Source organism: Arachis ipaensis, chromosome B5 (genome assembly GCF_059453495.1).
Source record: "Arachis ipaensis isolate K30076 ecotype BB chromosome B5, ASM5945349v1, whole genome shotgun sequence".
NCBI classification, from domain to species: Eukaryota; Viridiplantae; Streptophyta; class Magnoliopsida; order Fabales; family Fabaceae; genus Arachis; species Arachis ipaensis.
In genome coordinates this window covers 129,028,073-129,037,543 of record NC_142440.1, presented here as the reverse complement: position 1 = coordinate 129,037,543, position 9,471 = coordinate 129,028,073, and the positions used below count along the sequence as shown (strand labels likewise).

Sequence of the window (9,471 nt, the reverse complement as noted above, 5' to 3'; positions counted from 1 at the left end):
TAAGGTATGATGAAAAAACAAGAAAACATTATTATGTGCTAAAGGACTACATTCTGCAATATGCTAATGGAGAGTTGGATGTATTTTTTATATATATACAATCTAATTATCGAAAAAATTAAGCACTTGTTTGGATAAATTTTTAAATTTTTTTTAAGTTATATTTTTTAAAAAAATATTTTGAAAAAACAAAAATAATTTTATTTTGAATATTTTATACAAAAATATTTTTTTATTTATTAATTATGTTTGAGTATAATAATATAAAAATATTTTTTATTTATTTATTACGTAAAAAAATATTTTTAAAAAATATAAATTATCATTTTTCAAAAAAAAAATTCTAAAAAACTTTTTTTAACATTTTTATTTTTATTATTAAAAATTTACCAAATACACTAAAAAAATATTATAAATTTAATAATATCTAAACAAGCACTAAATATACACATAATACTATTATTTCTGAACGTGTATATACACACTATATAGCTAGGAAGGGGCAATTATATAATACTTAAGCATGTAAGTGTTGTAGCTCTAATAAGCCCATAGAACCTAGTACACTAAGCCATTCAAGTTCACAGAGTAATTCACCACACTCAACATTTCTCAATTTTAAGAGCATACGTTGGATTATAGTCCCATTGTGCCAAATACAGGGACTCTCTTCTGCAAGATAGTTATTTTCATTTGGCTGAATTCTTTTCACTACACAACCATTTGGGAGTTTTTCCAATCCTTTGTTCCAGCACTTAACATATGGCTTTATATCTATAACTGCTTCACCCATTTCATCATCTGCTGAGAACAAATCTTTGTCGAAAACTTTCTGCAGAAAAAATTTAAACTATTAGACAGATGTATATGATTAGTTTTATATCTAATTATAATAATTATAATTATTATTGTGACATAGTAAATAAGTCTACTAAACAATTTACTTGACTAATACATACCAGATGTATTGGAGTTTTAATATCGTCAACCATAAGGGTCAATTCTTCATTCCACTCAGGATTGAGATCTTTATGCATGATCTTAGTTTTCAGTTTCTGCACACCAAATCAAATATCAAATTAAAGAATCATTTTAATTTGCTAATAATAATAAGCACATATTTCTAATGAGAAGGGGAAAAAAAGGATTTCAAAAAAAAAAAATTACAAACAATAATTCTTGTTTAACAAAATTATTCTACACATTTTAACTCCAACTAACATACCAAATATGATAGAAAAATTAAGAAAAAAATATTTCAAAACAAATAAATTAAACAACTCAAAATGAAAATTTATTTATATAAAAATATTTTTATGTAAAAGATAATAACTAAAAATTGTTAGATAATTTAATATATTTAATTAAATTGCTTTGCAAATCGCATCTTAACAATTATATTATAATAAGATTCTAACCTGAGTACCCATGCTGACAACAACATAAGGATCACTAGAACGCAAATCGCGAATTGCGAGATTAATGCCTCTCTGAATCCTAAGTTTGAGAACACCATAGATTTGGTCCATCATAGTACAGTTTGTTGTCGCCTCTGAAAATCACCACAGGATGCTAAGATATCGATGATGATGGTGATGATATTCTTGTTACTTATGAAAAACTTAGTTTGATATATAAATATGTATGTCTAATTCTTTAACATTAAACTACTCAACAATAAGTTGCAAGGTTACAATGATTTGTTTAACAAAATCAGTTCAGCAAAAGAAAAGAATATAAAGATGTGAACACTAACAGAACTTAAACTAATCTACACTAATCTATTTTAGATATTTGGTTTTCTTATCATGCGGGCTACACCAAACTTTTCCCCTATGTGACGTGGCCTTAATTAGTTGATTTTAAAAACAAAATAAATTCCTTCAATTACGTTACAGTTTTTAAGTATTTTAAAAACTTACGATCAAGATTATAACAAAGACCATTGTCCGTTTTAATTAAAGGATAAAATTAGCACATTCTGTATTTGTTCGTTGTTGGAGGAGCTCTAATGTACTAGGTTGAACTTGCAGGATATTGTTCTTTCAGTTTGCTGCATGTAACATTTATTATATATTACCATTTTTATTAGTTATTTTTGCTTGAGTTGCCGGTAAAATAACATCGAGTCATTTTTAAGATGTTTGAGATAACAATAAGGCTAAAATAAGTTAGGGACAAATATTAATACTTACCCCAAGTGTGTAGTGCAAAAATGACCTTTGTCTTAAGTAAATCACAATATTTTGGTAACAAAAATATTTAATTTTAGACATAGTCTTCTGGGAAAAAAAAAAGATATATAGTAAATTTTGTTTGACAAAAGTAGACATATTATCAATTGGATTTAGAAATAGATTGTTATATGAGAAAGTGTGGATGTCAATAGTATTCAGTAGCTAAGTCAGTTATGTAGTAAAGGAGTTAGTTATAAATAAGTTAGTTCTGTTAGTTGTGCTGATATGACAGAATTTGTTATAATTCTATTATGCAGTGTTAGTTAGAATGTAAGAATGTCAAGTAGTTAGAACTTATTAGAAGGTATACTATTTTATAGTAGTTGTTGTTAATTATAACAGTTAGTTAGTTCAATTTAATGAAATTTATTTTTCAGACGAAGAGAAACTCTCTCTTTCTATTTGTAAGAAATTCTTTTAAAATATTCTCTTTAAACTTTTCAGTATTTTAACACGGTGTGGTGAACGTAAAAAGAGAAATCAATGAAAAATTGAGCTTTGAAAAAACTTAATCAACAAAAATTTCATTGATTTCGGTTATTTCTCAAATCTATTACATTTTACCATTTTTACTCATTAATTATCATATTTTTTATCTCAATTTTCTCTTCTTTCTTCTTTTTCTTTCCTTCTCTTCCTTTGAGACTCAAAGGATAGAGACTAATAAAATTTGTGTTACTTAAACAAGAATCAAAGATTCAAGTAAGCATTTTTTATTAGCGAGTTTTGAAAAGAAAGTTGAACAATTAATTGTAAACACATGCATTAATTGAAGAATAGCGTCAGAGGCAAATCCAATAATTAATTTGCAAACACCGGCAAGTCTTCTGAATCAACTAAGCCATGTAGTTCAATTCGAATAAAAATCAGCATAATCCAGTATTAAATCTAGCGAGTCCATATTTCTTACCTCTTAGAGAAAGTTCAAGAATAACTTTAAAGGTTTTGCTAGATAAACAATGATTTTTGTAAACAATGTGAATAATAGGTTTTAGAATTGACCCAATAAAGTAAAAAAAATACTCCACTCCCAAATTACCTCCTAAACCTTAACATTAGGATAACCATCTACACACCTAATGAATTGAATATCCAGTCATTGTAAACTGAGTAAATCGAATCAAAAGAAATAACCATTGATAAACCACTATTTTATGGTTTATCTTGTGCTCAATTGAGTGGTTTTTATCTACTCTTTACCCACTTATTCATACTATTATGCATGGTTTTACATTTGCCTTCCTAATTATGTGCTTTGATTGAAAACATGCTTCTTTGATCTTATATTTGCTTATTATTAATCCTCTCTTATTACCATTAGATGCCTTGATATGTGTGTTAAGTGTTTTCAGATATTATAAGGCAGGAATGGCTTGGAGCAGTGGCGGAACTTGAAACAAAATTTTGGGGGGGCCAGATAGAAAATAATTGTCAAAATATTTTTGATATGGACCCCATTTAAGATAAGCTCGTCCAGGGACGGATCCAGAAATATTATTATGGGGGGCCAATAACACATATAATATTAAAAATTATATAAAAAATTATATAATATAAGATGTATTATAAAAATATACCGATAGAGAATATATTTTAAAGTACAAAAAATATGTGTGTATTTTTTATTAACGAAGGAGTAAATTTTTCGTATCATAAAATTCAATGATAATAGAATTTTTGTCAAATTTTTCAATAATTTTCTTTTAAATATAATTAAAAGACAATTAGTAAGAAATTTATTTTTTATTTTATTTCTGAGTTATTTTTCACAATATTCATAGTCGAAAAAGATCTTTTAGTTGTAGCAATTGAAACAGAAAAAATTAATACCAAATGAATCAAAAAAGACGGTCACAAGAAGAAAAAGAATTCACTTTATAAGATTTGAAAATTTTTATTTAATTAAAAAATATTAGTAATAATATCTTTTTCAGATTTTTTTAATATTGTTACTTACTTTTTGGATATTAGAAATCATTAATATTTAAATTGGACTGGACTATTATTTATACTAGACTAAATACTAAATAATTTTTTTAAATTAAATTATACATAATAACATATTACTATTAATTATTTTAAAAAAAGCTGGGGGAGGCCTCCACTCACCCCCTTATGTCCGTCCCTGAGCTCGTCTAATCTTATCTCTCTGGTTTGGGTGATATTGCCAAATTTAAAACCGTTTTTCAAGATCTCGTTCCAAAAAGTTAAGGTTAAAGTCATCAGATATAATTTTTTGAACTTTTGAAGGTTATATCTCACTCTCTTCGTGATTCATTAAAGTAGAAGAACTATCTACAGGTGTTGATATTGTAAAAGTTATATGTTCTCCTTCTTAAATATTAGCCTTCCTCTTAAAAAATGTATTAATTTTTTGATTTTTTATTATTATTTTATATAAAAATTTGAACATATATCCTCTAAAATATGTAAAGAAGAAGTTAGAAAGACAAATATTAAAATTTATAATATTTATTGATAATTTTTTTATCAATTTATACAAATACAATAATATTAATACTTATTAAATATTTTATTATTTTTTATCATATAAAAAATTAAATTAAATAAATAGTAAAATATAAAATAATATTAAATTAAATAAATAAAAAATCTAATTTTTTATATTTGAACTTAAAGATAGAGAGAGTGTTGTTTATTGAACTTATTAGATACTTTAAGTCATAGTAAAGTATTTAAGTCAATTGAATTATTTTTTATCTTTTGAAAAAGTACTACTAAGTTTTTTATAAAAAGTTTGGGGGGCCATGGCCCCCCTTGTCTGAACTAAGCTCCGCCACTGGCTTGGAAGATGGGAAGAAAGCATGCAAAAGTGGAAGGAATGCAAGAAGTTGGAGAAATTGCTAAGCTGTCCAGCCTGACCTCTCTGCACTCAAACAGCTATAACTTTAGCTACAGAAGTCCAAACGATGCGGTTCCAGTTGCGTTGGAAAGCTAACGTCCGGGGCTTCGATTTGATATATAATATGATATAGTTCCCCTGACGCTAGGCGACGCGACCGCGTGATCCATGCGGCCGCGTCGCAGTGACGGAAATCAGCGCAGTTGAATTCGAAACCAGCGAATTCTGGACTGTTTTTGACCCAGTTTGCGGTCCAGAAAATACAGATTAGAGGCTATAAAGTGGAGAACTGCATCCATTCAGAGGAGGCTCTCACAATTCATAATTTTAGGAGTAGATGTAGTTTTTAGAGAGAGAGGTTCTCTACTCTCTCTTAGGATTAGGATTTAGGATTTCTCTTAGTTTTAGGAGTGACTCTAAATCCCAGGTTCAACGTTCTTTTACTTTATATTTATCTCTTACGTTCAGATACTTTAATGCTTATATTAGTTATGTTGCCTATTTGGCTTATGCTACATTCATGTTATGATTTTCTTAATTGATATTATTTGAGGTATTTCAGATTTAAGATTGCTTTGCTTTATTTATAATGATGCTCTGTTTAAGATTGCTTTTAATTTAAATTAGATATTTTCTCTCTTTTGGCTTTGGTTAAGACATTGGTAACTCTTGAGTTATCAAACTCATTGTTGATTGAAAATTGGAATTAATTTGTCCACTTAACTTACCTTCATAGTTAGAGGTTAATAAGGTGGGGGAAGAATCCAATTCTCATCACAATTGATAAGGATAATTAGGATAGGACCTCCAGTTCTCCATACCTTGCCAAGAGTTTATTTTATAGTTATTTATTTTATTTTTATTATCATTCAGCATACTGCTTCCTCACTTCCAAAAATCCCCAATTTACAATCTTCATAACCAATAATAAGAACATACTTCCCTGCAATTCCTTGAAAAGACGATCCGAGGTTAAATACTCAGTTATCAATTTTAAAGGGGTTTGTTACTTGTGACAACCAAAACGTTTGTACGAAGGGATTTTTGTCGGTTTAGAGACTATATCTACAACGCGACTGTTTTTATGACATTATTTACTGGCAAAAATCTCCAACATCAAAATGGCGCCGTTGCCGGAGAATTGCAAACGTGTGCCTTATTATTGGTTATTGTAAATATTTGCTTTTTACTTGTTTATTTGTTTCTATTTTTATTTTTATTTTTGCTTTTTCATAAATTAAGAGGTTATTGGTTTTTATTTAGTTATTAAAAAAAATTTTCAAAAATTTGTTCTTAGTGTTCATCTTGATCTTCAAGTTGTTCTTCGCGTTCATCTTGACCTTCAAGCTGTTCTTAGTTGTTTTCTTCGTTTTGATCTAAAAATTTGAAATTTGGTGTCATTTTATTATTTTTCTCTTTCATTCAAAAATATTTTTAATTAATTTTTTTTGAAAAAAAAAATTTTCAGATTTTTATTTTTATCTTATCTTATCTTATTTCAAATTTCAAATTTCAAATTTCAAAATTTCAAATTTCAAAATTTAATTTTCAAATTCAAAATTTAAATAACCTTTTTAATTTAAATTTATTTTTATTTTTATTTTTAATTTTTATTTACTACTATGAACTCTCACCCCTTTGACTATGAGTCTAGTTACAATTATGTTGCAGGAAGAAGAAATTACAATGAGAATAGGCATCAAGGTTGGAACAATCAAAGATGGGAGGAGCCACAAGGACTTAATCAATCCTCATGGCAACAACCACCTCCAATGGACTATCAACAACCACCACCATATGCCTATGAACCCTTTCCTCAACATAACTTTGGACCACCAAACTCACAAGCCCCTTTCCGCCATTCACCTCCATATGACCCTAACCCTCAACCACCATACCAACCACCTTATGAGCCATATGAACCATATATAGAACCACCCCAATTCCAATCCAATTACTCCCAAGAACCACCACTTCAATATTCATCATCTCCATATCCATCAATCCAAGATGACTATGATCCTACTTATGAAAGCCGAGTGCATCAAGAGGCAAAGGATCGTCTCAAGAAAACAGTGGATCGATGTCAGGCAACCATTCATCAATGGGCGCAAGTAATAATGAGTCAATTAGCTTCCCGACGTTCGGACACTCAAGGAACCCCCATGGCTTCATGTGGACAATCTAATGAAGAACGTAGCATGAAGGAGATACCAGAAACCCCAGTGGACAAGACAGAGAATGAATTCGTACTAGAACAAGTAGAAGACGCTGTCATTGTTCAAGAAGAAGAAGAAGTGGTTGAAGACTTAGGAGATGCAAAACCTCCATGGGAAAGTCCAGTCATAGAACCCCTCCCAAGACGTTTGAAATTGATGCTAAGGAGGGTGTACAACCTCCAAGGCATATCACAGTTGAAGACTTGGAAGAGGTTGATCAAGAGATGGAGATTCAAGAAGAAGAAGCACAACCTCCCATGCCCTTGGAAAGCAATGAAGAGAAGATTGAATTGGAAGAAAGCTGCCAAGAGGAAGAGGTTGAAATTGAAGAAGCTTGCAAAGAGGTGGTAGTTATCAGAAAAGAGCACAAGGGAGTGGAGCTTGCAATTTCATTAAACACACCTCCCCCTAAGTTGCCATCATCCTTCACAACATTCAAGTGGGTAAAATTCATATCCCTCAACTTTCTAATTCCACTTGAATATGGGCTACTGGAGACGGATGGTCAACTTAGAGCTCTTTGTGGCATTAAGAGTAAGAGAAAGATGGCCAGTGGTAAGAATTGTCCTGCAAGGTTCATTATGGTTGGAAGCTTTAAGTTTAAATGCAAAGGTTGGTGTAAAGCTCAACTGAATGGATCTAGAAAGTTGTTTGGCCGCTTTAGTGAGAATTCAGGTTGCTTGCTACCCGGATGGAATCATAAGGATCAACATAAAGACGGGTGTAAAAACAAAGTTTGGGACTCCGGAGGTTACTGGAATCACAAACATTGGTGGAGATTCCTGGATCAGTACAAGCACAAGCCACCATAACAAAGGACTCCCCAAATGTCCAACTTAAGGACTCTAACTAAAAGTGCTAGGTGGGAGACAACCCACCATGGTATGATCATCCTTTTTCATTTTTATTTAGTTTTATTTGTTTTTGAATTTTATTTTATTTTGTTATATTGAACTTGGAGTTTTGCATCACATTCATATTAACACTGCATTCTGCATTTTTCAGATTACAAAAAAAAAAAAAGCTAGCACGCGACGCGACCGCATCAGCGACGCGTCTGCGTCGCAAGGAGATGGGAGACAATATTAATATGAACAGAGAGTTACGCAGGAGCAGCGCTGGAGGCGTGCCAATGGCACAAATCGCCCCACGCGACCGCGTCATATGGGAATAATGGCCTCCCACGTGACCGCGTGACCTGAAATCGGCGTAAAAAGGGTGTATGGCCGAAAGTTGAGCTGGAGTTGGGCTGGACTCGTGCTGGAAGCCCAAGCCTCACCATGCGAACGCGTCTCCCACACGTCCGCGTCATATCCCCATGATGGCCACTCACGCGATTGCGTCGACCACGCGATCGCGTCACCCAGAATTTTGGCAAAAAGAGTTTCGAACATAGAGTTGTGCGACCGCGAGGCTGCACTCGCGCCACTAACACAAATCAAGTCACGCGATCGCGTGCCCCACGCGTCTGCGTCACCCAACCTTATCGCGCACCACGCGACCGTGTCACAAGCGGCACACAGAATATCCAGATCAGCCAATTTTCTTATCTTTTCTTCCCTAATCCTTATTTTTCTTCTCTTTTCTTATTTCTTTCTTCTTCCTTTCTTATTTTCTTTCACTCCCATTCTAGTTTATTTAATTTATTTGCATACTTTCATTCATTACATATTTTTATTTTTCTAAAATTATTATTGGTGTTCAAATATTCTTATTCAACTGTTACATCTTTTCTGATATTTTCTTGATGCTTAGTGACTTGTTTTATTTTGAATAGGTAATATTATTTATATCAATGCCAATCTTTTATACCTGTATTACTTTTACATTGATATGAATTTATATTATCTCTCCTTACCCACACTCTCCCTCATTGTTGCAACATTTTTGCACCACTGGTATGCCATGTGCTTCTATTGTTTTCTCACTTGCATGTTGTAGCTACCATGTAATTGAGACCCTCATTCTTTGGCATTAACCAACCCATGTTTTAAATTGTTTCTTATCTTTATTTCTGCGTTACTGTTCTTTTTTTCCTCTTCTTTCAGGCTGGCCACCAAAGACGGCAAAAAGGAGAAACTTCTAAAAGGGAGACAAACAAGTCCATCTGCAAAATCTTTAGAGAAAAGCAAACAGTTGAAACAACCCGTCC

General features: G+C 31.5%; 1 pseudogene; it reads right to left on the bottom strand.

Moving 5' to 3' along the window:
* Nucleotides 1-517: 517 nt before the first annotated feature.
* On the bottom strand, nt 518-1,532 carry LOC107640958 (protein C2-DOMAIN ABA-RELATED 7 pseudogene; annotated as a pseudogene).
* Between the last annotated feature and the right edge of the window lie 7,939 nt (nt 1,533-9,471).